General features: G+C 37.5%; 1 pseudogene across 1 annotated transcript in view; it reads right to left on the reverse strand.

Annotated features, from left to right (window-relative positions):
- Nucleotides 1-24,235, reverse strand: part of LOC144374869 (transport and Golgi organization protein 1 homolog) — a 122,890-nt pseudogene that overhangs the window by 36,562 nt on the left and 62,093 nt on the right. Inside the window, exons 23-26 of the transcript XR_013434136.1 lie at nucleotides 11,163-11,296; nucleotides 3,866-3,952; nucleotides 1,421-2,135; nucleotides 947-1,150 (exon numbers count right to left, since the gene is read on the reverse strand). The product of XR_013434136.1 is annotated as a transport and Golgi organization protein 1 homolog (transcript). The remainder of the gene's footprint in view (nucleotides 1-946; nucleotides 1,151-1,420; nucleotides 2,136-3,865; nucleotides 3,953-11,162; nucleotides 11,297-24,235) is intronic.

Below are 24,235 nucleotides of genomic sequence, written 5' to 3' on the forward strand. Positions count from 1 at the left end.
TCTCAAATTAACTGAATCCCCCCTTGCTATGAGTTCTCCTACACTCTGTGTGTGCAGATGGTGGGGGGGAGGTTCAGATCAGTGCTGCCAAGCCCTGCACTGGTGCAGGATAATGCTTATAGCTATGCTTACAGACCAGAACCTTTAAAAACACAAAATACAGTAATTATGGCTTCATAGCACCATACTGGATGGATTAAAATAAACAATTAGTCATCATCTAATTTACTGATAAAATGAGAGTGAGCAACACAAAAGTAGAATGCTGTTGATGCCATTATTGGGGATTTTTTTGAAAAATTGTTTCTCATCTCCCACTGGATACTGTGCACTATGATGAAGTATTCGTAAGTGTCAATCTAAAATCGATTGCAGTTCTATACTGTTTGCTGTAAGTATATAGTATAAAGATCTGGACCATTGACTGCATTTGAAAAAGTTTAATTACCATGTCCAGGAAGCAAGTCAAAACAGGACTTGAGCTATATTATATTCCATTTAGAAGAAAAGGGAAGAAAAACACAGAATTTATGAGACTATGAACAGTGATTATTCAAGCTAACTTGTACTAGGCCAGACTTTCCTGGAAGGCCTGCTAAACACAGATTGTGGGTCCCACCCCTAGAGTTTCTGGTGCTGTTGGTCTGGTTGAAAACTACAGTTTTAGAGCATAAGGCCTTTGAAGAAAAATATTTTAGTTGTAAATGGTTTACACAAGCTAGTCATACCTAAACATTTGCTTTTAGGTGAGTTACAGTCTCTGGCCTATTTTTGATTTCTAGTCATCTTTATTCTTGCTTTTCTCTCACTTAAGATATTTTTTTTTTGAACTCACATGTACCTATATCACTCTCTGCTCTATTTCGTACCTTTGGCAACAAATATCCTTGAAAGCCTTTATTATGGTAATGCCTCTACTTTGTAGAGAAAAATTGGCAAGCTTTACCTGGGTCTACTTTCTCAGTATTTGGGATCTGAGACACTTCTGAAACACCCATGTCCTCAGTCACAGGTTGATTCAAGAGGCTGGGCTCTTCAGGATGGTTCATATTAAAATGATGACGCAGGAGGTTTGGCTCTTCATGAAGATTTCTATTAAGACGATTTGTGTTCTCTTTAGGAAAATCATCTTCATGGGATGGCTGCATCTCTACAAGGGAGAAGAATGCATTGAGCCAGATGGATGACACTATCTACCCCCACTTAAGCCCAATGATCAGCACTCCCCCTCAGCACACAGTTCCAGATACGTCAACACTGCCCTCCATGTCCTGGCATGAGCCCATGAGAACAACTGGGCAAGGATACGGGAGGGTTAATTGTTTTCATCCCATTTAAAGGATGACTGAACTATACAGTCAAATTTATAAAGAAGCCTCATCTGCCAGAGGACTTTCCTCCTTTCCCATTTCCATATCACCTCGTTCCTTGTCCATCATGTCTACCCTTTTGGCTGTGGTTTCAGTTTTCTTTAAAATCTTCCAAATTATACTCATTTCTTGTTTGTTTTCTTTGGTTTCTAGATAAGGATTGATTTCTTTTTTCAAAAGTTTATAAGCATCAGTCTTCTCCTGTTCGTTTGAGACCTGAGAAATGTCTACCCTTTTGGCTGTGGTTTCAGTTTTCTTTAAAATCTTCCAAATTATATTCATTTCTTGTTTGTTTTCTTTGGTTTCTAGATAAGGATTGATTTCTTTTTTCAAAAGTTTATAAGCATCAGTCTTCTCCTGTTCGTTTGAGACCTGAGAAATGTTGCTGGTTTTGTTTTTTTCACTTTCTGGCACTTTCAATTTATCTGGTAGTATTTCTTCAAAAAGTTCAAGTGAAGTTTGTTCACCCTGAGCATTATCTGTTTGACTATCTGCATGAGGATGGTTCTTCTGAGCCAAAAATTGTTCCTCAAGATCCACAGTGTTTTCTGAGAATGCACTTTCAATTTGTTGTGAGTTTGCTACTACTGGTTTAGGTTCAGGTTCAACATCCTGGGAGACTTCAGGAAATTGTCCCACTTTTTCTATAGGTTTCTCAGAATCTTCATTTGCAGAATCATACAATTCCCAAAATCCTAGAAGTTCTTCTACGTTATAATTATCAAAATCATCTCCTCCAACATCAAAACAAACAAAATCTGTCTCCTGTAAGGAAAAGAAAACCATTAATGTGTCAATAACAAAGTATCACAAAAGCAAACTCATCCATGCTCCCAAATTCAGGATTGGTTCTAAAGAATCTTTGAGGTCAACCAGATTACCCTCCTCCAACCCCCACTGCCTAACTCCATCTATGGCTGAGTAAATCTGTCTTTTTCTAGTCTACGGTGTTAGAAAGTCTATTCTTTCTTTCTTTAACATGGGTCATATTCTTTAAAAAGCATAATGAGTAAAAATGGTGACAATTTGGTCTCCAACTGCCTGACTCTTGGGTCTCTCTCAATTTGCTCTGAACATAAGTAGGGAAAGGCAAGGTATCACTTATAGGATCCTCCAGCTCTTAATATCTACACCTATGTTTCAGAAATTTAACTCTTAATCATTTACTCAGGAGAAGCTGGAAGATCCTGCAGCATTGAGAAAAATGAATCAGTTTTAAAGTATCTTACTGAGATACAAGTACATTGAATGGAATAAAGAATGATATTAAGGAGGCTCCTCACATTATTATTACCACAAGAACAAACTGAAAACAAAATTCAACAAGGTATACACCTTTCTCTTCATCAGGGTTTCACAGTCACTAAGATCTCTCTCAGGATTATGTGTATATTATCTAGTCTTCCTTCTTGCTACTAGTAAGCAAATTGATATAAAAGGAGCCATAGTATGAATGGACATGTTTTTAAAAAATTTCCATTCCTAATTAAATCTTCATAATATTCTGCAGGGGTTCCGGGGGTGGGGGAGGCAGTTCAATGTAGTAGGGATGAGTGATTTCCTCTCCTCATCACATGCATTTCTAAGCCATGAGGGATGCATGTAATGGGAAATACAATGAGAAGGCAGAGTTCAAAACAAATAGTTCTCTGTAATCAGTGAACTGCTGTCACAGCTTAAATCCCAAGAACTCTCTTTACCAACAATGAAGTCCAACAAGCAACAGAAGTGATTTTATGGCCCCTGAGATTATAAAGAAATTTTAGGAACAGCAACAACAAACAGGATGACTTTATCCATTCAGTCCATCTAATCTAAGAACTGTCCTAGCCTAGCAGTTTGCATATTCTACAGCCACTACAAAGAGCTGCCCAAAGATGTTTCAGTGTTGGTGGGCATCAATTACTATACAATTTAAAACTCTAGAAAATAATCAGCTGAAGTGAGAATTCTAGAACACGAAATCCTTTCAGTCACAAAATCAATTTAAGTCAGAGCACCATACAGGAATGTTGTATAAAGGAAGCAGTTGGGGCCTTAAAAGATCTGAGACTGAACATCACCTGAAACGCTCAGGTCCCCTTTTCCAAATCTATAACATGACTATGATCCCGTATATGACTAAGAATAAGAAAACCTTTGTAAGTACATATTTCTAGCCTAGTATAAAAGTTAGAGTTTATTAATTTAACCTAAATATACTTAAAATGTCTAATAACTATCCAATGAGTTTTGCCTGTAAAATGAAATTATTTGCCTCTTAGAATATCTGTTTCAATATATTAGACAACTCTTAGATTATAATATAATCACCCTAGAATGCCTTTCAAACTTTTTTTTTACAGGTAGTCTGATTTCAAATGAAAATCTGACACACAAATGTTAGATTGCCCCCCAAACACATTATAAAACATTCAGAAGCAGTTAACTGAATATAACTGATGGATTTATAAGCCAGTTTACAATTGAGAACAAAAAAGAAATCCATAACTTACATCTGTTGGAATTTGTAGCTCTTCTTTAGTATGTTCACGAACTACCTTGATGAAATCTTTTGGAAAGTATCCAAACATATGGCCAACCTATAGTGCAAAAGAGACAAATATCAGATACATTCTGTACAAGGAATACAGAAGTGGCAGGAAATATACACATAATAGATAGATATAAGGTATAACCAAGAAAGAAAGTTGCTATAACAATTACACTGAGATTATTATTTCAAATAAAAATTAAGTACAGAACTATTAAAGCAACATTTCCAACCACTGAAGTTTTCTTTTTTACATTTAGCTTAATTCTCAACACAGAGCATATAAAGTTAAGACTTCTGAAGTAAATAAAAGATCTGCATAGAAGATTATTGGATACTATATGGTTAAAACTATGTAAATCAAAGCTGGTTATAAATGCAATTCCAAATAACCTCTAGCAAGAATTTACCTGTACATTTTGTAGCATTGCTCATAAACCAATATTTATGTCTTTCTTAACCAATACACAACAGTCATAAAAATTAATAAGTAAAAACAATACAAAAATCTCTAAAATGTATTACCACTATAGCAGATGTATTGATAGTATATGCTTTCCTAGCTTTGTCCAAATCTACTTTTATAAGCACTTGGGGAGTGCTGAGGGCCATTGTCAAGTAGGAATGAAGCTTCAAAATTTCCTTGCCAGCGTACCCCATGTTAAATGGATTTATCTGTTGACATTGCATGTAAGGTGACTTTGCTCAAGGACCAAGGCAGATCCGGGTTTAGAGCTGATCAGGTTTGAGGAAGTATCCCACTCCTTAGGGTGTTCCCGGTTTAAGACAAAAGGAGTTTTAGGGAAGTTGGAGGTTGAAGATTATTGCTGCTGGGAGTAGGGCGTGCCTGCAGCTTGAGTTCCTGCTGAGTTCTCCTGGAGAAAAAGTTTTTAGGAGGTGAATTGTTTGGGAGATTGGATTGCCCCTGAACCTGTGTGGAGGTGGTGTGAGTCGGGAATAAAGAATTGCTGTTTCAATCTACAAGGCTGTGAGTGCCTCCTGATTCTGTGCCCAGCCAAGACTGCGGCATTATGGTGGCCCGTACGTGGGATGTCTGAAGCTTGGGGGTAAGTGAATTTGCTTGCTCCTGAAGGAGAGCAAAAAAATGGGTGACCATTTCAAAAAACAATGTGTTCTTGTTTTGATTTATTTTTTTTTTCATTTCAAGTGGCCTGTTCCTAGAACTTTCTCAGGCAAACTAAGGAAAATGGTTGACTCAAGGTTTGAAGTTGTTCGCCTCCGAGGAAGAAAAATTGTTAGAGGAAGGAGGTACCCCAGTAAGACCAAGAAAAACTATGGCATATGTTGATACAATACAAAAATGTAGCCCATGGCTTTATAAAGATGAGTTATTAAGTGTATCAATGGGACCATTATGGTATCCTGTAGAAGGATTTTTCTTCAACAAGTAAGAGATGGCTAGTTCTGTTCACTATACTTGTCTTGGTTTTTACAGACAGCTAATTCATTTACAAAGCTAAAATGTTAAAATATCAACCACTAAATATGAAATCAAGTACTCTTTACTTATTAAGTTCCATAAGGTAATATATTTAAACATTATGTGTGTTTTCATAAATTGGCAAATGGAAAAATGTTTAATATTGCTTTGGTCTGTGTCTTTGCTGAAACAAGGTTACTAAGTGTTAAGATTCTATCATGTGTAATTTATATACAGAGAGTATAAGAAGTTTCAGCTGGGTTTCAATTACAGTATAACAGTACCTTAAAAAACATGAAAGTATTTCATCTTATTAAAGTGGAGTAATTTTATAAGGGTTGTTTTAGAATGTGAATTTATAAAAAGGGTTAATGGTTAAAAAAGAGATATAAAAAGATTCAAGATGTGGAAATATATTTTAATATAAAAGGTTAAAGGAAAAAGAAATGTTTCTAGTTGAGATAATCTCTGTGTGGTAAAGTGAAAATTTGTAAAATGCCATTTAAAAAGATTTTGAGGAAACTAGATTTAATTTAAAAGCTTGAGAAAGGTAGAAAGAAAAAAAGGTATTTGTACATGGCAGATTGAGACAAAGCTTCCTAATGGAGTAAAAAAGAGCCTTTGGTTAAAGGGCAGCCATGTAAACTAATATTAAGCGATTTAAACAAAATCTAAGCCTCGTTTAAAAGAGTGAAGCTGTAGGTGGTGAAAAAGTACATTTAAAAGTACAGTATAGATGATAAATGAAATGCTTTAAAAGGTTAAATTGAAGGTTGTTGAGATACCTTCATGGCGAGAAAAAAGATTGCTTTACTCATCAAACTATTAAAATGTACTTATTAAACTAAAAAGAGGGAGATGAGATAATCTTTGTTTGGTAAAGTAAAAAGTTGTAAAATGTCTAAGTACATTGCAAAAAGCTTTAAAAGGTTAAATTGAAGGTGGTTAAGATGCCTTCATGATGGAGTAAAAAAAAATATAACCCATGAAAATGGGAAGATAATAAGATAAAAGATTAGATAAAGAAGATTAAAAATTTGAAGTGGAAAACTTCAAAAACAGAAGTACAAAAAGGTAAAAAAAAAAGAGAGAAGATGTAGAAAGATAAAGATATAGGAAGATAAAAAGATGTAGAAAGACAAGAATTTTATACCCACAAAATAGGAAACGAAAGAAAACTAGGAGAGAAGAAAGCAACTAAGGGTAAATATAAAAACCTTAGAAGAAAACTAGAAGATAGAAATAAGATAGAAAATAGTTAAAAATGTCAAGTAAAGGTATTTCAGATAGAAAATACAAAGGGCTAAGACAACTATGGTTTCAAACCACATCTAAAAATTAAAAGGTCTAAAGTAATTCTAAAAACTAAGGCAAAATGCTTTTGAAAGACTTAAATTTAAAAGGATCTTAAAGGGGTATATATCCCCCAAAGATAAACTTAAAATAACCCTTTTTTTACTCTAAACTTTTTAAATTTGGATTCATCAGGACTTAATGCTGCGGAAAGACATATGTATCCAAAAAATGTACATAAGCCTAAGGTACTTTGGAAAGATATTCTAACAGGACATTGGAAAGCTCCTGATCCAGTGTTTTTCTGGAGTCGGGGTTCTGTTTTTGTGTTTCCACAGGGAGAACAGCAGCCGATTTAGATTCCAGAGACACTAACTAAAACAATTTCTACAGACCAAAAAGAAGATAATTTGACTCAAAACCATAACAGCTGATATCCAGAGCTCCAGCTTGGCTATTCTTACATCTGCGACAGTGATTAACCACGGTGCCTTTTTTCAATATCTATTTTATTATTGCATTTTTCCCACATCATAAAGTTCTATTTTATTTTTTGAGCTCATACAAACCTAGGTTAATGTTTTTCTGATCAGCTTTGTTTTTTGACTGTGTTTTTTGACTGTGGAGTTTCTAAACATTGCAATGGAGATTTTACCTAGGTAACTAAGCTACAAGGCTGTTATTATTGTCTTACGTGTTGTATGTTATGAGTGCACTGTTTTGTGTTGCATGTCAGTATGTGTGTATGTCCATATTTTTATATGAGGAGCGCTCATGAAAAAATGGATCCGAATTTTCTTTTTTTTTTATTCACGTGATTTAAGTGGTTTAATCTAAATTAGGTAAACAGCTGTTAATGATTGTTTTCAAAGGTGGTTAACAGATCTGTTTGCTTACTATTGTTTTTAAAGGTGATTAACAGATCTGTTTGTTTACTTTCACTTTTCCTTTTCATTATATTTAATAATTCTGTTCAGGATAATGTCTCTTTAACATCATTGCCAGAATTCCCATCTCCATCCCAGTGCCAGTGAAGACTAAGAAAACCAAACTACAGCTATCACAGTAAACTGTATAAACTGATGCATCAATGAATATAACTCAACAAGTAATGCTCAATCAAGGACTTGATTTACTTTGGGAGGAAATGAACATATTGATAGACTCCTCCGATTTGAACTGCTTGCAGAACTTGCTTGGACTATATATGAGTTGCATGCATTGTGAACTATCGTCTGGTGCAGCGAATTGTGGTACTGCTGGCATATCCTTGCTGATGGTGTCACTAGTGATGCAATTTCCTTGCCAGCGCACCCCATGTTAATTGTGGTAATGCTGGCATCTTTGCTGATGGTGTCACCAGTGACACAATTTTTCCAAAGGAGCCGTCAATTGGCTTGGTGTCGTGGCATTTCTGTATCCTCCTCCCTTCTACTAGTGATGGTCTAAAATTTGGGGGCCAACAGAGGTGAGGCAAGAACCTCACCCCCCCACTGGCACCAAGGTTAAATTTGGGGGCCAACAGATGTGAGGCAAGAACCTCACCCACCCACACTGGTTCTTAGGCCTATCCACAGCATGGCTGAATGCTGGACCGGTAGTCAGTGACGGGTTGATCTGGTTGCAGTGGATTCAACCCAAGACAGGAAACTGACGTCTAAAGGTCAGTTCTCCCATGACGGGTAAGAACCATATGTTGAATTGGACAACCTACCAGGCACGGTCCTTTAGCCACATTGCTTGTTGTTTAATTAATCAGAAGGGGGGAGATAATTAATGCTGCAGTCTTGGCTGGGCACAGAATCAGGAGGCACTCACAGCCTTGTAGATTCAAACAGAAATTCTTTATTCCCGACTCACACCGCCTCCACACATGTTCGGGGGCAATCCAATCTCCCGAACAATTCACCTCCTAAAAACTTTTTCTCCAGGAGAACTCAGCGGGAACTCAGGCTGCAGGCACGCCCTACTCCCAGCAGCAATAATCTTCAACCTCCAACTTCCCTAAAACTCCTTTTGTCTTAAACCGGGAACACCCTAAGGAGTGGGATACTTCTTCAAACCTGATCAGCTCTAAACCCGGATCCGCCTTGGTCCTTGAGCAAGGTCACCTTACATGCAATGTCAACAGTGAAATCCATTTAACATGGGGTACGCTAGCAAAGAAATTTTGAAGCTTCATTCCTAATGGCCCTCAGCAGGGGAGAAAATTACAATATAATGCATATGAAACCACATATCAAACTTCAGTTTCACCCAAAATAAATCCTCTGCAGAAAAGAACCCCATTTATTTTCAGCACCAACAGTTAAAATATATGAAGTTACATAAAGTGTACAAAAGGTATATAAAGTTCCCCTTGAGAAAGACACTCCTATTACTAACTACTGACTAAAAGGAACAGAAGATTCTTGCCAATAATTAAAGGAAACTGATAGGCAAATCAAATGCACAAAAAAGAAAATTAAAAAGGCATCTTATCACTACCTCTAAAATATCCCCATTCATGAATGTTCTTGTTATATCTAGAAACCATCTGAGAGCCAGTATTAGTGGTAGAATACTGCCATGAAGATTAGATAAGACGGAGCAATTAAAAGTTTCATCACTGCAGATAAAGTCTGAGACTCTAGAAAACCAACAACAGTGCAGAATGAAAACTGAAAACTCAAAAGGAGAATCATTTTGAAAACTAAAGAGTTTTTAATTTCTTAAGTATAACACTTATGACATGAGAGGCGAGTCTGAGGGGAAATACACTTTTCCCTTCTGATGAAAATTCTATTAAGGTTAAATTTGGAAAAGGGAAAGAAACCAGAGATGTATGGAGAAAGGGAACACATTTATCTCTTCTTAATCTGTGTCAAATGAGACCATAGATTATATAAAGCTCCATAATTACACACTGGGTGGTATCCCATTTCTTGTGATATGAAAAAAATGATGCAGAATCATGGAGGCTCATGACTGGAAATAATTTTTATATCTAATTTTGCTTCCATACATCATCCCTGCTAAGGTGCTGTTGATTTGATTTGTGGGTGGGGAGCCAAGAACTGCCACAAGAGAACAAATTCTGCATAAGCTACTATCAGAACAAATGTACTTAAGTGCCACTGCCCTGAAAGGAAATATTCAAAAGGAAGATGGATTAGACAGGGGTCCTTTCCTAACTGAGTTTTTCATTTTATAGGGAGCTAAGATGAAACACAACCTAACTGAAGGCAAAGAGGACAAATGAATGCCAGAGGAGCAATGCAAACAAGGTGCCACCCAAACACTCATCAGTCGGCAAAGATCCTTTCTGGTCAGGTGCTGAAAGCAGGGCTCCTCAGGAAGACAGGATGAGTGCTGCCACCCAGAATGGCAAGAGTCCTAGGGATGAACAGAGTTAACAGGCTAGAATGTGAGAGGAGAAAATGCAAATCAAGCCCATTTATCCAAAAGCTCAAAGAAGGAAAGAAAGACGACTACTACATGAAAAATGCCACTTAGGTACATGGAAAAACAGTTCCAAGTTTAAAGGTTACCAATCCTATTTGGTATACTTGAAAGAAACAATAGATGGTTCTTTATATGGAGTACTGCAACTGGGACTCTGTCTAAATATAAAGTTTGTACCTAGAGGCACCATGTTTCAAGATCATTCCCTAAGAGTCAGAAATGGCAACAAAATGAAACTAGTTTTCCATAGGGATTACTCTTATTTTCTGTCTCATTTTCTGCTGTGTGGTGTTTTATTTAGGGTGAGAACTTTCAAGGATGCAACCCGGAATGTCTCTAAACTGGAACATTCCTACAGTCATCAAAGACCCTTGCTACTATTTTACGTAAACAATCCACATATCACATTTTTTTTAAATGAAAAGGACAATACTCATAAGCCACTAGGAGGACACTCCTAGTGAATCTCCCCATTTAAAATATCAAAGCATGATATAAACAATGTCATGTCTTTCATCAGAAGATCCATACAACTGGCTGGAAGTAGAAGCCCTGGGGGAACCTTCAGGCATAGAATATAGGAAAAGCAGTAAATGGATGACCCAGAAATTGCAAAAAAGAAAAAAGGGGGGAAAAAAAGCACACAATGGACATAATATTCTGCTTTTTTAGAGTAAAAACAGCACAATTGATTAGGTAAAATACACAAAAAATCAACTTTAAATATGCATGCCTGAGTTACTATCTCAGACTTAATTTACAGGATTAACTCTAATGTCCATGAATCCTTCCCTTTTGAAACAGCAAAGCTAAGAATTGTCATGTTTTCACCATGACGACCTTTATGATGTGTAGAGCCTTCTGGAACTTGATGTGAGGGGTAGCAACCACAACCAGTTCAGTTCTGTTTCAGAAAGTCTCCTGACTTTCTATGCTGTGCCAGGCCTTAGGTGTGTTAGGAGCACAGGGCCTGGCAAAGAGGTCAGGTTAACTCTACAAAGACCCCAAGAAATCAGTCATTTAAATCTACACTGCTACCCATCAAAATTAAGAATATAACACCTGTCAAACTTTTACTTACACTTCCGGCCCAAAGTTCTGGTGATACCTCTGCAAGTTTATAGTAGACAAATACAGGGTCACCTTTTTTAAAATTTACAAAACGACAATCTGGTCCTGTGAAATCTTCAACAGCTTCACCTCGATACATTAACACTGTATATAAACATTGAAAAAAGAAAAAAACAAACATTAGGATTTGATTTTTCACAGTCCATATTGACTCATCAGGAAATATGAATCCCACTATGAACAAAAATCAAGTTTTTCCAGTACTCTCTGGAATCACTTTTAATTCACCTGCTCAAAGTATCTAAAATCCTTAGAGATTTTATTGCTATAAAATACAATATTCCCTGCAATTAGACGAGGGAAAAGGAAGCTTCTCTATTTTTCTCTGTGCTGAGAAATAAAAAGCAAAGTGGCTACCACCAACCATAGCTGGTTTCAGTGAAACTCTTGGTTCTTGCAGGCCTCCTCAATTTTTTTCTGTTTCATAATCATAGAAAGCTTCATTTTGCAAATATGTAAATCCAAGTGTAGACATGGACAGGCTTAAGTATGGCTTCATGCAGAGGTAATAGGGAAGAGGTTAGAATATCCAGGAACCCCCAAGGGGTTAATTAACTTGAACTAACTGCTAAAAGACATTACCTTTAAGTGGCTGCAAGTACTATCATGCAGCCGTAAACACTGTCAATTTCATTTGCAGCAGAGTTGCTGTCTCTGGGTTCAGGATCTGGGTAAATAACCAGGAAATATATTTTCTCTGAGCAAATATTGTTGACTATATCCAACATTAAGATTGTTTCAAAACATCCTCATTCGTATTTTTTTAATAAACAAAATCAAAAGTGGGTATCCTATCTGACAAGGAACAAGTTTAACCACGAGAAAAGGTCAGGCAATACCTTCATGCTTAAAATGCAGGACTAGGATCACAATTGATCTAGAAACTGGTAGAAGCAACATTTTTCTTTTGGTTGACCAAATAGACAGTTTCTGATTTAAGATGAAATGGACAATAGATGTATGTAAAAAGCACAAAGAAATGGAAATAACACTTTTTCTAAAAGCCAATTAGCAGTAAAATACACGAGAATGTTTGTTTTATAAAAATATATGTCTGAGGAACAAACACAGATTTGGAGAGGGTAACTTGTTTTTTTGAAGCTAAAATAGGACTATTTTCAGAACTGTCAGCATCCTAATTCATATGTAATTAAGAGGCCAAGTTGAAGGTGAGAGACACTTTAAGGTGGGGAATTCTCATCACAAGTGGAAATGGCAATGTTTCTCTTGTTCCCCCTTAGGTCATAGAGGATTTATAAATCAGTAATATATTAGGTGACAACATAATGCATACTATGGAGCACCTATTTAGTTCTTTTTTTTTTTTTTTGGAGCACTTATTTGGAAGGCACACAAGGACACCTTACATACACACCTCACTACTTCCTACAACGCAACACAGACCCACCTGTTGTTTTTGGTCACATCTGTTTGGACACAGGCCATTTCTCAAGTTATGTTACCCCACTGAACCTAACCAATACCATGTCTTAGTACTGACGAAGCATCAGTGATGAGATTGTCCAGGTATCCCACGTAGGATAGCGCTCAATAGCAAAGAATAGCAAAAATGAAAGAAAATATCATGGCAGCTGCTTTGCTTCTCTGAGTGTTTATTTATTCCAGCCTTAGGGTTACCTCTAGGAACTTCTTAACATATATTGGAGACATCTTTTTTCTTTATTGGAGTGGAACAAACAATTCAAATTACAAAATTTGGTTTTGGTAACACCAATTTAGACATAAAGAGCTCAATGGTAAACTTCTTGGCCTTTTTAGCATGAATATTTTAAAATATGTACTGCTTACAATTTATGGACAACACGGTCATCAAGTTGCAAGGTTACTAGAAACCAAGCGGGAGTCCATAAGAAGTATTCTGGGCCAGTAAATATATAGAGGAAAGAGGTTCCAACAATACTAGTGACTGAGTCTAAAACTGAATTGGCTTATAAAAATCTTGGAGTATTTTTTATTGTTATTGCAACAAACCTCTTCATCTGAATCTGAATGGCTACATCCTCCCCACTGCCCACCTCCAATCCAGGAATTCTGTCCGCTTCCTGCGCACAGAAGAGGCTGCAGTTCCCAGGTGGCTGGTGCAGATAGATCCTTGGCCTCTTTCAAAAGCAAAATATTATTGGCCCACCTGCTACCCTACCTCAAATATGAAGGGAGGCTTCTATGCACAGAAATGACAGGATTGAAGCAGAGTCGGGGCCGAGACCTCGGAACACATTGCGTGCCTGGACTCGGTGCTCTTCCCAAGTCTAAACTCTAGTCCCTGTTAAAAGGCAAAACCAGCCTTTTAACGATGCAAAAGGACGAAGGGGCCAGTGAGCCTTTCCCAAGGAGCCCCACCATCAACCTGCCGCGGGAATTAGGGCCACCGAGCCCTGGAGAGCATCTGCCCTGATACTGCACCGGCCCAGGTCCCTGTAGAGGGGGCAGAAAAGCGCTCTGCTACAGCGTGGGCACAACCCCATCACCCACTGAGATCCTAGGCGAATCCTGGAAGGGAATAAACTGAGAGCTGTCCCTGGGGAATAGTGTTTCCCAACCCCCGCCTCAGTCAGTAGAGAAAAATAAAACGCTGGCAACAAGTGGGAGTCGAAGCCCCCCACAACCCGAGCGGGCTGGCTGGGGCGCCAGCAGAGCCAGAGGGGACACACGCAGAGTCCCGAGGCTCTGTCACTCCTGCTCCCCACCCGTCATCCTGCGACCCTCCTCACCCAGCCCTCGGGGCTGGGGACCGGGAGATCGGAGCCCCATGCAGCCCCAAAGAGCCACAGTGGAGACCCTGAGCTGCCCACCCGCCTGCGCACTCACTGCTGCATTTGTCGTCTGCACAGAGTTTGTGTTTCGACCAGCGCTGGCCGGTGTTCGGGTCCGGTTGGCCCGGCACTCGCCAGTTCGGCCGCAGCACGAACAGCCAGAAGAGCACCATGAACAGCCAGAAGACCAGCACCTGCGCCACAGCCATGTTGTGGTCACCTGGGTGAGCCGGTGAAGTAGGCTGCGGCGGGCGTCTGTGGGCGCGTAGGAGGTGGGGCTCAGGGGGCGTGTGGGTAGCCAAGCGCAGAGGGGTGGCGCCAGGGAAGGCTTACGCCTTTCCCGGGTGACACTTCAGCAGGGATATCTGGGGGTCAGTCCACAGACTCTACTGGAGAACACACGGAGCTGGAGCTCCGTCCTTCTCTAGTCCAGACCTTCTCCTCAACTGAAGACCTTCTCCTCTAGTCGCTGCCTTGGCAACTAGGACTCTCCTTCTCGTCCAATCACCTGCCTTTGCTTCTGTGCCCTCACAAGCGACCCTCCACATGATTCTAGTAGTCACCCACCCATCCCCCCCCCCCCCCCGCCAACTGGTCCTTTCTGGCTTTCCTCAACGTCTCATTTCTGGTTCATCCTGAACTAGCCCACTCCACCATCACTCCCATCCCCCATTCCTGGTCTGGTACCTCCTTTTCTGAACTACCAAATCCCACCCCTGACTTGTCACAGCTAGTCTATGGTTCCAGGCTCCCTCCCCTTCAAACTCCTAGAGGTTCCTTGAAGCCCCACCCCAAGATCCCTCTGATTAGGAAAGGGGAAGGTGAATGGAACTGTGAGTGAGGGTGTAAACTGGAGACAGTGGCCTGCTTTTTTTTTAAGGCGGGGACAGGTGGGGGCAGAGAGATGGACATTAGTCTTCAGGCTAAGATCTTGAGATTCTTATCTTTATCCGTAAGGGAAGAAATTATTTAATTCAAAAGCATATTTTTAACTCTCATTTTGTGCTACCATTCATGCCAGACGCTGGACAAAGCCCTAGCATGGTGTGGGAGTGAATGAAAATCAAAAGACAAGATATCTGGTCCTGGTCCAAAAAAGTCCACAACTTAGTGGGAACCAACTGACAAAACCGATTGTCAGAGAAGAAAGCTAGTAGCTAACATTTCTTGAATGCTTTCTTTATGTCCAGTTGTTATTCTGAAGGTTTTATACATATCAATTCATTTAATCTTCATAACAATAGTACCTTACAGTAGTAGTAGGTCCTATTCCAATCCTTATTTTAGAGTAAATTGAGGCAGTCACACATCCAGTGAGTAATGGAGCTAAGTATCAAGCCCAAGGAGTAGACTCCTTTTCATCACAACCTATCAACTAACAAGCAATTGTACTTTCTGAGAAGAGGAGCAAAATCTGATTTAAACCATAATATAGCTGAATTACTGATATGTACAGTTAAGGGGGGAAAGGCACAAGCTAGCCAGCCCAAGGAAGAGTGTCTGCAATGCTCCCATCCTGGGTGGAGCCATTCTCGTTTGTCTGTGACCAAGGGCTTGTTACTATAGTCTCTGCTAAGGTTATTCATCAACCTCCAACAATGAACCCATCAGTTGTTTCTCCAAATTAACTGAATCTTTAAAACTTAGAAAAAAGAATGTAGTCCACCATGTTCACAATGTTAAATAAAGAAAACGATGGGAAAAAAAGGTGTGCACAAACATTTGTCTACAGGGGCCATGAGAGGTCCCCGTTGGTCCAGTGTACTTCTGCGCTTTCTGGAGAACCAGTGGATCATACAGAGAAACTGTCTATCTGAGTCATTCTTCATTTCTTTTCTACCATGTATTTATTATGTTATAAAATGTATCTAGTAGGCATCTCTAACAACATGTTGAAAACTGAACTCATTTTTCTCTCAAAATCTGCTTTCAGTCTTCCCTATCTCAGAAATAAGAATGACAATTTAATTCCCATTATCCAGGTGCTCAAAGCCCAAAACTTACAAACCACCTTTGATCTCTTTTCTCTCACATTCCAACTCCAGTCCATTAGACAATATTATGTCTTTATTTTTATAATTTTATTGAGATATAGTTGACCTACAATAAATTGCACATTTAAGGTGTACGATTTGATAAGTTTTGACATGAATATACCCATGAGACTATCACCAAAATCAAAAAAGTATTTCATCCTTCTTTGTAATCCCTCCCCTCTCCTTTTCTGGGCTGTCTCCAAACATCTCCTGTCATCATAGATTGTTTTGCATTTTCTAGAATTTGATATAAATTATAAAGCATTTTATTTATTTATTTTTCTGACTTCCTTCTTTCCAAATAAGCATTTGAAACATGCCCAGAATCTGACCACTCCTCTGCATCTGCTAAGCCAATATACAGGCCAAACCCACATCATAAGTCAACTGAATGATTCCCATAGCCTTCTTCTGTCCTTGCTTCTGCCCTCATTTTCCCCAATATCTATTGTCCTGATGGCAACTAGAGTGATATTCTTAAATATAAATTTGATTGTGTCTCTCTGCTCAAAATCTTCCTATAGCTTCCCATTTCCAAATAAAAGGCAATGACTTTAACCAGGCCTGGTCGTACTCATCTGTAATCCCAGCAGCTCAGGAGGCTGTCAGGAGGATCCTGAGTTCAAAGCCAGCCTCAGAAATGTAGTGAGTCCCTAAGAAACTCAGTGAGACCCTATCTCTAAATAAAATATTTTAAAAAGGACTGTGGGTGTTGCTCAGTGTTTAAGTGCCCCTGGGGGTTCAATCTCTGGTATCAGGAAAAAAAAAGAAAAAAAAGCCATGACTTTATTATGGATTGCCCTGCCTTATTATGGACTGTTCTTATTCAATGCGACTCCCCTCATCCTCTTCTCCCCATTTCCTAACATTCTTCTCTTGTCTGTTAGTTCCATTTAAATACACCAATCCCACCCCTGCTTCAGAGCATTTACACTTGCAACTTTGCCTCAACCTTAACTGCCCAAATCATCTAACTAGCTAACTACCCCCTCATTTTATCATGTCTCTGTAACAGTGGCATTTCATGTGATAAAGGCTTTTCCTGGCCATCCTACACAAAATAGAGCCTCTTGCCATGACTATCAAGCCCATTACCCTGCCTTTCTTTCTCTTCAGACTTGCCTTACCACTTTAGACTTCTCTTACCACTTGCCTTACATTTGTTTATCTACTTGACTGCTCTGACCCAACCTCAAACACAATTTCCAACAGGAGCAGGAAATTAGTTGTTTTGTTCACTACTGTTACATCAGTGACTAGGGAAATGCCTAGAATGTATGAGAGAGTTAACAAATGATTTGTTGGATAAACTCATGGTTCCAATAATATTATAAATATACTACACTATTAACCTAAACACATATATTAACTATTAAGCCCCCATATATAAATAGTACTGAGAGGAAATAAGCTATGAGAACAAGGCATTTAAGGTCCACCTCTCAGCAGCATGCATCCTCAACTCCAGGAATGTACCCCTGAATGTGTTTGTTGAATAAAAACATACTTGTGTGGAGAGTAGTTGTTTGGTTACATGATACTGGAATATTTAAGTAGATCTTTTAAAACTAGTTTTAATTTTTTCTTATTTTTCTTATTATAGAATATGGTATGTTTTAGATTTTTTCTTATTGTAGAATAGAAATTAATGATAATTCATTGGTGGAAAAATCAGAAGAGCAAAATGATCTAATTGCATATTACCTTCTTGATATTTACTTTGACTCATAATCAGATATACTTTTATATGCATAGTCAGTGCTTCCAGGTACTGAAGAACTAGCTGCTTAGTTTGTAAAGTTTTCAATATTTTGATTTATCAGTATTATTTTTTAAACTTATTGCCTTAAAGACATATTAACTAGTTTGGTGGATAATGAGAAGAAAATTTCTCAACTGGCCACAATAAGGTAGTGGTAGTTCTTTCTACCAGGATACATACAATTAGTGGATGAATCAGCATTCACTTTTACTCATAGCATTTAAATATGTGGCATTGATGTTTAACATGTTTAATATAAGGTTATATTAAAAACCTTCAGAAAAGGAACAGGATAGAATGTGGTGGTGATTGTTGGCATGGAGATAAATAATCTCAAGTGAATTATTCTTTAATACCTCAAAGGGAATTCTTACGGGGTAAGGGTTGAGTAATTGTTAAAGATAAATGTGACCAGTTTGGGTGGAGGGGACATAAAATTCTAAGATATGAAGGGTTCCTAATGTCAGAGTACAATCTAAATGAGACAAGAAAAACATATCTGAAACAAATAATTGGCAGGATAATAACATATACCATTGGAAATTTGTGAAGGCACTTGCCTAGGAGCATTCACTAGGCCTACCGCTGCTGTTACCAGGAAGAACCTCATATATTGTAAATGATGTGCCAGAGAATAGTGTTAAACATTTATGGAAGACTAAATCTCTCCAAGAGGGGCAACAGATTTACCCTCGCATATGAAACATTGGAAAAAAAAGTGGACAAAATACAAACAACAGTTCTCAGATATTAGATAATAAGCAGCATAAGAGTGACCTCTAAGATAAAGTTAGGCATGAGAGATGAGTGCTAGGATTATCCCAATTTACTCCCTGGAAAGAATTTTTCAGGCCACATCCAGAGAAGGGAAACTCAAATAGAAAATCTCCTGAGTTGAAGAGATGGATTTTAAAGTCTGAAAAGACCGATGCAGCTAGAAGTCCCAGAGCAGAATAAAGGAAACAGTAGAGAACTGCACAGGCAGGGAGAGTGTGTACATGCACTAGCTCTCTAGACATCTATGGAGGGTTCTCCTGAAGTCTGCGGCTATGTAACAGTGGGCTCACATGTAAGGCCAGAGAAAGAACCTTCAGAAAGGAACAGAATGGAAGGTGGTGGTGATTGTTGGCATGCAGATCAATTTTTGTAATCACCAGCTAGAATGGAAAATCTATAATAAAAGGGCATCAAGTAACGTAGTCAGTAAAAGGGACAAAATAGCCCAAGATTTAAGGTAACTCCTGTCTAGCCGAATCTTAAAAAGATAAAAATGTTTCCAAGATAGTTCAGAAAAAAAGCTGTACACAGCTCAAGAATATTTAAAAGAATACAAAATGTTTCCAAGATAGTTCAGCAAAAAGCTGTACACAGCTCAAGAATATTTAAAAGAATACAAAATATCCAGTACTGAACAAGGTAAATTCACAATGTTTGGAATCCAATAAAAATGTATGAGGCATGCAAAGAGCGAGGAAAATATAACCCATGTTGAAAAGAAAATTAATAAAAATGATCACTAATTACACTGTGATAGAGTTATTATACAAGGACATTAATACAGTTGTATACCATATGTTCAAGATGCTATGGAAAAGCATAAGCATGTAAAGGAGAAAAAGAAGATATAAAAATGTCTGAATTAGATAAAATTAGATAAAATCAGATAAAACAATGGCTAAGGTGAAAATTACACTGAATGAGATTAACAGCAGATTCAACATTGAAGAAGTCAATATCAGCAAACTGAATATGCAGTGATAAAGACTCCAAAATCAAACACGGAGAAAGAGACTGAATTGAACAAAGCATCAGTATGCACAGCTTCAACCAGTCCAATATATATGTTACGGTAGTTCCTAAAAGAGGTGGGAAAAACACATTTGAAGAAATAATAAATAAAAATGTTCTATATCTGATGAACACTCAGATTCAAAAAGCTCAATGAATAAGAAAAATGATAAAGATGACACAAATTTACACTAAATGCTTAAAACCAGTGCTAAGAAAAAAATTGAAAAGCATCTACAGAAAACAGATACCATTATGTACAAAGGAGTGAAACTAAAATGTCAAAATTCATTCAAGAACCATGCAAACCAGAAAACAGTACATCAACATTTTCAAGTTCTGAAAGAAAAAAAACTGATATCCTAGAATTGCATTCCAAATGAAAATATATTTCAAAATGATATAGTCTTTAATGCAAAAGAATTAAGTTAAGCCCTACCCCACATAAAAATTACCTCAAAATGGACCACAGACATAAATGTAAGAATTCAAAATGGACAACACATATATATGTAAGAACCAAAACTAAATGTAAGAAAGCATAGGTAAGTCTTGGGGTAGACAATGACTTTGTATTTAAAACACCAAAGGCCCAAGCACCAAAAGAAAAAATAATAAAGTAATGAACTTCATCAAATTTAAAACTTTTAAAGGCTACCATCGAAGAAAGTGAAAACACAATCATAGAAGAAAACATTTACAATTCATGTAGTTAGAATATAACTACCTAGAATATACAAGCAATTCTTATTGTTCAATATGAAAAGACAAATGGCAAGAAATTAGAATAGACATTTCTCCAAAGAAAATATTCAAAAGCAAATAAGCAAATGAAAGTATACCCAGCACCATTAGGGAAATGTACAACCTCAGTGAGATACTACTTCACATCTATCAAGATGGTTATAATCAAAAAGATAATAATAAGTTGGCAAGGATGTGGATCAATGGGAGCCCTCACACACTACTGGTAGGAATAGACTACAGACCTAAATGTAGCAGCTAAACCTATACAACTTCTGGAAGAAAATATAAAAAGCTGCTTGGCAGAGGCTTTTAAAACTAACTAGCTCTCTCTGCCTCATGCTCTCTTTTTTCCTCTCTCTCCTCAAAAACTTTGTCTCATGCTGGGCGTGGTGGTGCATATCTGTAATACCAGTGGCTCAAAAGGCTGAGGCAGGGGGATTGCAAGTTCAAAGCCAACCTCAGCAAAAGTGAGGCACTAAGCAACTCAGTGAGACCCTGTCTCTAAATAAAATACTAAATAGGACTGGGGATGTGGCTCAGTGGTGGTATGACCCTGAGTTCAATCCCCAGTACCAAAAACAACAACAACAACAAACTTTGTCTATTGTATATTCATTGTTATGGAAATGGAAAGGTAAGCTGACAGACTAGGAAAAAGTATTGGCAAAACATATCTCTCTCAAGAGAATGATATCTAGGATATACAAATGATTCTTACAACTTATTAATAAGAAAAATCACCCAATTTGAAAAGATGGGCAGAAGACTTTTTTTCTTCACCAAAGTAGACACAAATATGGTGAATGTGCACATGAAAGGATATCCAACATAAGTTGAAATGTAAATCAAAACTGCAATGTTATTACACATACAGTAGGATGGACAAAATTTAAGACTCATCATAACAAATGTTGACAAAGATGAAGACTATGGTATCTCTCTTAGAACTGCAGACTATAACATGTAGTATAAACAATGGCACAAACTGTTAGAAAACTGTTTGGCAGTTGCTTTAAAAATTAAATCACATCTGTCGAGATATTTACTCCAGAGAAATAAAAGCATACATCCACACTGAGACTTGTGCACAACTATTCATGGTGGTTTTATTTGTAATAGTCAAAAAATCCCCAATGTTGGACTGTGGGAACATGTCTGTCTTACATGCCTCAGAACCCTTATACTCATATTAACCATATAGTAGACATTTGATTACTAACTATTACATGAATGTAGAGATTGATTTTTTTACTGTTAATAGAGCTTCTCTTTTATTAAATATAACAGACAAAAGAAAATCACGTATAGCACAATGAATTATCACAAAGTAAACATATCCACTGAACCCTAACCCAGGTCAAGAAATTGGACATCAAATGCACTTTCATGAGCCCTTTCTCATTGCTCCCCTAATTATTCCCTCCGCTCCCCCAGAGTTAGGCACTATTTTAACTTCTAATAACAAGGATTAGTTTTGGCTGTTTTGTTACTTTATACAGTGTAATCATACACATGTGTTCTTTGGTATGTGGCTTTTTTAGCTCCATATGTATTTTTATAAGATTTATCCAAGTTGTTGAATGTGAATGTACTTCTTATTTTCATTGCTTAATAATTTTCCACTGTATAAATATAACCTGGTTTACTTAAAAAAAAATCCCCAATGTATATCAATAGGAAAATAGATAATAAATTTTGGAAACATACTTAGCAAGAATAAAGAACTATTGATAATAGCAAAAACAGGGAGATTCTGAGTGAAATAAACTAGACAAAAAGTAATATGTATTGAAAATTCTTTTTTTTTGTACTCCCTAGTACAAATATCCAGGGGTGCTCTACTGCTGAGCTACATCCCCAGCCCTTTTTATTTTATTTATTCATTTATTATTAATTTTTTTTTTGCTATCAGAGATGAAACTCTTGGGAACTAAACCACTGAGCCACATCCCCAGCCCTCTTTTGTATTTTATTTAGAGATAGGTCCCAATGAGTTACTCAGGGCTTCATTAAGTTGCTAAGGTTGGCTTTGAAATCCCAATTCTCCTGTTTCACAATTCTGAGCCACTGGGATTACAGATGTGTGCCACCATGCCCAGTTTAGTTTTTATTTTGAAACAGAGTCTGGCTCAGTTCCCCAAGATTACCTCAAACTTGCGATCCTCCAGCCTCAGCCTCCTGAATATCTGGGATTACAGACTCTGCCACCACCTTCCAGCAGATTCAGTTATATTTAAAATTAGAAAGTTATAAACCAGGTGAATCCTAGTAAAGGTCTTAGTAGAAAAATAAAATAATAGCACTATGCTTGGTCACAATATGGTAAGTCAGAAAATGACAAGAAATATCCATTTTCTGTGAGGTTGACCAGAACAGTATCATTTCTCAATGGATTTCAAAGGGTCTCCTTCCTTCTTTCCCCCCCGCCCGCCCACCTTTCTTTCTTTCCTTCCTTCCCGCCCTCCCTTCCTTCCTTCCTTCCTTCCTTCCTTCCTGAGTTTTGGCGTGTGTGTGTATGTGTGTGTGTGTGTACATCATCCTCTGTGCCAATGTAAGAGATTTAGGCAATGGATCAACCTTTACACCTGTGCCGAAGGACCCCAATCTTGGATCTATCTCCAAGGGTGGAGGTGACTCTAGATCCTCATTATAATCTCGAGAATGGGAACTCCTAAATTATAAACAGGTCTTTCTTGGTAACACCAGTTTCCTCCTTGGTAAAAGTTAGTGTAGTGGGAGGGTGGCAAGGGCCCTACCCTGCCACAAAATAAATACTAAAATGTATTTTGGTACAAATTGTAAACACTAAAGAGTTAAAAGTAAGGGATGAGTCTTGGGATTTGAGCTAGACCTGGATAAGTACATAGGATTCAGATTCTAAAAAGAGAATAAAAGGCAAGTGAATTAAACAGCATAAAAGACTCAGCAGAAAGAAGTATGTTTAAAGGACAGTAAGGACACCTCATTTTGCTAAGAGGAAAGGATTCTATAAAGGATGACATATTTGTGTGCTTAGGTCAGATTATGAAATTCCTTGAAAATCAAGCATAAGGATTTAGACTTAATAAAAATGAATAAAATATTAGACTTTAAGTAAAGGGATCATATAACTTAAGTGGAATTTAAACAAGTATCTTGTCCTTAAATCCAGGGAAGATGGAGGTTTAGGCTGGGCATGATGAGTAGGGCTGAGGCACAAGCACAATTAGTCCTAAATTGACATTCACTAATTGTATATTAGAGTTTCAAGGAAAACAATGAAGAGTTAGTGACTATCATAATGATTGAGATGTGTTTTGACATCAGTAATTATTATTATTTTTAAGATGGGGGTCTTGCTATTTTGCCTAACCTGATCTCCAACTCCTGGACTCAAGCAATCCTCCTGGCTTGGCCTTCTGAGTAGTTAGGACTACAAGTCACCATACCAGCCCAGTAATTATTGTTTAGTAGATCTCTTTTTGGACACTAAAATCACTACTAATATGATTGTATATGTTTGAAATTGGTTTTATGAGCAACATACAGATTTGATGCAATTCCCATCAAAATACCCACGAATTGGTGTGAATATACTTTGTATACAAAGAGAAATATGAAAAATTGTGCTCTATATATGTAATATAAATTGTAATGCATTCTGTTGTCATATATAAATTTAAAATAATAATAATAATAATAATAAATGTCATTTTTCCAGACCTAGAAAAAACAGTCCTGAAATCCATTTGGAAGAATAAAATATTCAGAATAGCCAAAACAATTCTAATTCAATAAGCAAGCTGGAGGCATCATCACAATACCTGACTTCAAATTATAGTACAAAGCTATTGAAATAACCACTGCATGGCTCTGTCATAAAACCAGATACATAGACCAATGGGAAAGAAGAGAAGACACAGAAAAAGATCCAACA

This window comes from Ictidomys tridecemlineatus, unplaced genomic scaffold (assembly GCF_052094955.1).
Source record: "Ictidomys tridecemlineatus isolate mIctTri1 unplaced genomic scaffold, mIctTri1.hap1 Scaffold_92, whole genome shotgun sequence".
Taxonomy (NCBI): Eukaryota; Metazoa; Chordata; class Mammalia; order Rodentia; family Sciuridae; genus Ictidomys; species Ictidomys tridecemlineatus.